The 4,962-nt window shown below is 47.5% G+C and overlaps 1 non-coding gene across 1 annotated transcript; it reads right to left on the reverse strand.

Annotated features, from left to right (window-relative positions):
* Positions 1-4,280: 4,280 nt before the first annotated feature.
* Trnat-ugu (transfer RNA threonine (anticodon UGU)) lies at positions 4,281-4,352 on the reverse strand. Its single transcript has one exon. It is a non-coding gene; the product is annotated as a tRNA-Thr (tRNA).
* Positions 4,353-4,962: the final 610 nt, after the last annotated feature.

Genomic DNA, 4,962 nt, shown 5'->3' on the forward strand with positions numbered 1-4,962 from the left:
CCAGCGGCATCCAAAAATCGGTAAGTGTCATTTATTTGGTATGTCAGCAGCGCGAAGCTTAACAGTGATTTAAGGAGAACGTTCAAACGTCCGAGAGCTGTCAGGTGTGCCCATAAATTCCGTTCTCAACCCGCTAAGGCCGCGTGCCACCCTACGCACGCTTTGTCCTCACGGGGGTTGTCTGTAAGGCTACGTTTCGCCGCGCCAGCAGGACGCCCGACTTTTTATCCCCAATGATGGTTATTTTCTTAATTCTGGGCAGGTTGCCGTCATTACCTTTACTTTCGACGTAAAGAATCTGCTCGTCCTGGCGTCACTACGCCGTTGTTGGCTGCAACAACAATCAGCGTAAGCGCAAAGTGCTCATACAATAAACGTGCGAAGTGCACCACGACAAAAGAAGTGTTTGCATGTGCGGAGTCTATTCGCTGCACAAATTTCCTGCGTTCCTTGAGTGCCGCCGCGAATGAGTCGTCACGCTGAATCGGAAAGATTTCGAAGTTCCTAGCATATTTACGAGGGCAAGTACGGTCGTACGCTGATTTTGGAAGCACTGTTTATTCACCCTCATGCTCAATCCTTATCGCACATTTCTGCGCTCTGCAGGCATTCTCTGTTCATTTTATTGACGGCAAGCGAACAAAAATCAACCCGACACATATATGCTGCAGCACGGGTACGCGAAAAAGGCGAGCCGAAAGCGAAATAGTAGCGTCGCGGTGGCGGAGCACGCCCGATCAATTGCTGTTGTGTAGGCACAATTGTGTAGGCACATGGGCTTTTTAGCGCCTTAAAATGCGTTTTATTTGAAAAAAAAAAAAACCTTACAGGCATAGCGTAAGGGGAAACAAAAATTACGCCATGTTCCCGTGGGGGGAACCCTGAGGAGGATGCGAAGCAGCAGTGGAGGTTGGTAGGTGTGTAAGTAGAGTTGAAGTTAGTAGTGTGAGTAGAGTTGGTGTGCGGTGTTAGAGTAAGGAGACGCGTGGGTAGGGTGGTATGAATGTTTTAAATTGGCAATGTAGGTAACGTCTAGTTGTGGTTGTCGTTTCGCCTTGAGTATGTCTGCTTTGTGGTCCGTGAAGTGTAACGTCAGTGGAAGTTGCAGTAGCGGTTCCTGACGTTGGGGCTGATGCTGTTGGTTGTACTTGCGTCAGCACTCACGTTGACGAGGATGTTGTCACTGGCGTTGGCATCGGCCCTCATCCTAGCAGCAGCGTAGCAGAACCGGCGAAGACGGGGGTTGGAAGCAGACTGAACGGCGCGCAGCGCGTGTGCACACCTGGTTCATACGGCTGGCAGGACAAGAATGGAGGAGAGACGCGCATGCGTAGTGGAGTAGCGCGCAGCGCTTGTGCACACCTGGTTTATACGGCTGTTTATACGGCTGTGAGGAGGAGAATGGAGTAGAGACGCGCATGCGCAGTGGAGTAGCGCGCCGCGCGTGTGCACACCTGGTTTATACGGCTGTTTATACGGCTGTGAGGAGGAGAATGGAGTAGAGACGCGCATGCGCAGTGGAGTAGCGCGCAGCGCGTGTGCACACCTGGTTTATACGGCTGTTTATACGGCTGTGAGGAGGAGAATGGAGTAGAGACGCGCATGCGCAGTGGAGTAGCGCGCAGCGCGTGTGCACACCTGGTTTATACGGCTGTTTATACGGCTGTGAGGAGGAGAATGGAGTAGAGACGCGCATGCGCAGTGGAGTAGCGCGCAGCGCGTGTGCACACCTGGTTTATACGGCTGTTTATACGGCTGTGAGGAGGAGAATGGAGTAGAGACGCGCATGCGCAGTGGAGTAGCGCGCAGCGCGTGTGCACACCTGGTTTATACGGCTGTGAGAGGTGAGGGAAGCGTGCTCGTCTCGTCGCGGCCCAGGAAGACACCGCCAACACTGTCGCTCCAGGAGCCATTAAAGGGTAAGACACCACCGAGCGTTCAGCAAGCCGAGAATGCGCAGTGGGGGTGTGGACGGCGCAACAACAACAACAAGGGAGGGACATAGCCCCGACCATGAGATGCTTCGCATGTAAAAAACAGTAAAAGCAATACAAGAGCAACTAAAAATAATATGTACCAGGTGAGGCTAACACTGCATTTCGTACACGAGGCACAAAACACAAGAACACAATATACTGCAAAGACGTAACTATAGATTATAAGGCGCAGTCCATACACAATACAACTTAACAAAATACTTCCCAAAACTGCTTCAGACAACAAAAAATCAGTGGACAATTTAAGAAAGCAAACTTAAGAAATAACTGGTTACACGGTGATGAAAGGAGGCATGGTTTGATATGGAAACCATGTTATTGGGGAAATCGTTCCACAGACAGATGGCACGTGTAAGCGCAGAACTATTGAAAGTTAATGTATGACCGAAAATGTGCGAGTAACTGAGATTCTAATGCAAACGTTTTGACATGCGGAAGGGGCGACAGCCAATTACCATAAATGTACTAGTGAAACAAGCACATAAGTGCAATGGAACGTCGTGTACCAAGTAAGGGGATGTCATTATCATGGTTAATCTGGGTTACGCTATGAGAATTCTTATAATCGGAAGAAATAAAGCATGCTGCTCTATTCTGCACGGCTTCAAGCATATTGTTGAGCTATTTTTGGTGAGGGGACCATGCAGGGCCAGCAAATTCCAATTGAGGACGGACAAAAGTAACGTAGGCCAGCTTTCTTATACGCTGTTAGGGGCAATTTTTTAAGTTTCTTCGTAAGTATACCCCAATGATCGCGAGGCCCTGGCGCAAATGGCGGTGATATGGGAAGCCCATGACAGGTTTGAAGTGAAGTGAACACCGAGGTATTTATATGAAGTTGCTGCAGAGACGGGAGAGCTGTTCAAAGAGTATGTGAACTTAGATCGGCATGCTTGTTGATGAAAGAGATCACTTTACATTTAGATTCGTTCAGATGCATTTGCCAGGTCTTGCACAAACCTGAAACATTAAGAACTCATTTTGAAGAGCGATGTGAACGATATAATATGCAATCGTCAGCAAAAAGACGAATGGAAGATGAAATGTCTTTTGCGTTAATATAATTTCTGGATACACGAAGATTTCCCTTAAGTCATATCCGTCACGGAAGCGACCCCAGTACAACGAAGCAAGTGGCCTGTAAAGGGTGCACCCCTGCACACAGAGTCACCTTGCAGGGAAGTAATCTTTAGTACTAAAGAGGGCGTTATACTTAGGGTTGTTCGTTTTCGGGTTCTGTATTTCAACGCGAGAGTGTTTTACGCCGCGATACACGAAGATTTCATGCCGTCATATCCGTCACAGAAATGACGCCAGTACACCTTCTCCGAAGCGACCCGCCAGCAGGACGTCACTCGCCAAGCACACCCACAAGACAGCCGCCGAAACGCAAATCATGCTTAGCTGCAGATTTCGCTGCACATTTCACTTTCGTGTTTTGCCCGCCAGGATCCCACCTGGCGGGCATTTTTTCTCCACTTTCTTATTTTCCAAATTCTTTATCTTGAGCTACTACATCCTCCCCTTTGCTTTCCGAGGTCTTCTTGACTGCCAATTCTTATTTTCTGTCTTGTTTTCAACGAGCCCCTCATTTCCTATTCTGATTCGCTACATGCATAGCGAGGGCCTCTGTTCTAGCAGTCTTGGTGCCAAGGGAGCTTAAGAGGGTTCAACGCTGGTCGACCACTCTCGACATGTAGACGCTCGAGTCACGGCCCGGGGGTTAAAAAGAAGGTCCCCTTCACCCCGAGTATTCCGAGTGGCGCTGGCTACCACCCCCAAGCGCAGGAAACAAAAACACCTGAACATAAATACCCCAGAAAGTGGAGGCTAAAGTAGCCCCGCCGGTAGCGTAGTGGTTATCGCACCAGACCGGTATTCTGGAGGTCGTGGGTACGGATCCCACCTGGCGGGCATTTTTTCTCCACTTTATAATTTTCCAAATTCTTTATCTTGAGCTACTACATCCTCCCCTTTGCTTTCCGAGGTCTTCTTGACTGCCAATTCTTATTTTCTGTCTTATTTTCAACGAGCCCCTCATTTCCTATATATATATATATATATATATATATATATATATATATATATATATATATATATATATATATATATATATATATATATATATATATATATATATATATATATATATATCTATATGCAGGTCGGCAGTCTACAATGCCAAAGGAGGCATAGGAGTGTGGTTAGGCTCTTTTCTTTTTCACTACGGTTAATGAACTAAACATTTTTTTTAAATATACAGAAGAAAGAAAGAAAAACACGCGCCCAGAGTGGGGACCGAACCCACGCCTTTCGATTACATGTCGAATGCCTTACCAATTCGGCTATCTGGGCGACTGTGTTCTCCTTCACTGTCTGGGCTATTTATATTTACTAGAAGTGTATCTGACGCTTGAGGGTGGTAGCCAGCGCCACTCTGACTACACGGGGAGAAGGGGACCTTCTTTTCAACCCCGGGGCGTGACTCGAACGTCTACAGCCTGTCATGAGCGGGTTACTGGCGGGAAGCCCTCTTATGCTGCCTAGGCATCAAGGCTGCCAGAACCGAGACCCTCGCTAGGCTTTCGCAGAATAATATAGTAAGGAAATGAGGGGCTCGTTGAGGAAATACAGAAAGATAGGTCGGCAGTCTACAATGCCAAAGGAGGCATAGGGGTGTGGTTAGGCTCTTTTCTTTTTCACTACGGTTAATTAAGTAAACATTTTTTTAAATATACAGAAGAAAGAAAGAAAAACACGCGCCCAGAGTGGGGACTGAACCCACGCCTTTCGATTACCACGCCTTCGTGAAGACCACTTATTACCACGTGAAGACCACTTGTACAGTAAGCTTAGGCGCCCAGGAGGACACAGAATGAGGTGGTAATTATTCATGTCGGTGGCGCAATTATCAAAAAATTGAATAATGAACTTTTAGCGGCTGCAGTAAGCAGGCATGTTCGTA

This window comes from Haemaphysalis longicornis, unplaced genomic scaffold (genome assembly GCF_048455015.1).
Source record: "Haemaphysalis longicornis isolate Haplotype H1 unplaced genomic scaffold, Haemaphysalis longicornis Haplotype H1 scaffold_12, whole genome shotgun sequence".
Taxonomy (NCBI): domain Eukaryota; kingdom Metazoa; phylum Arthropoda; class Arachnida; order Ixodida; family Ixodidae; genus Haemaphysalis; species Haemaphysalis longicornis.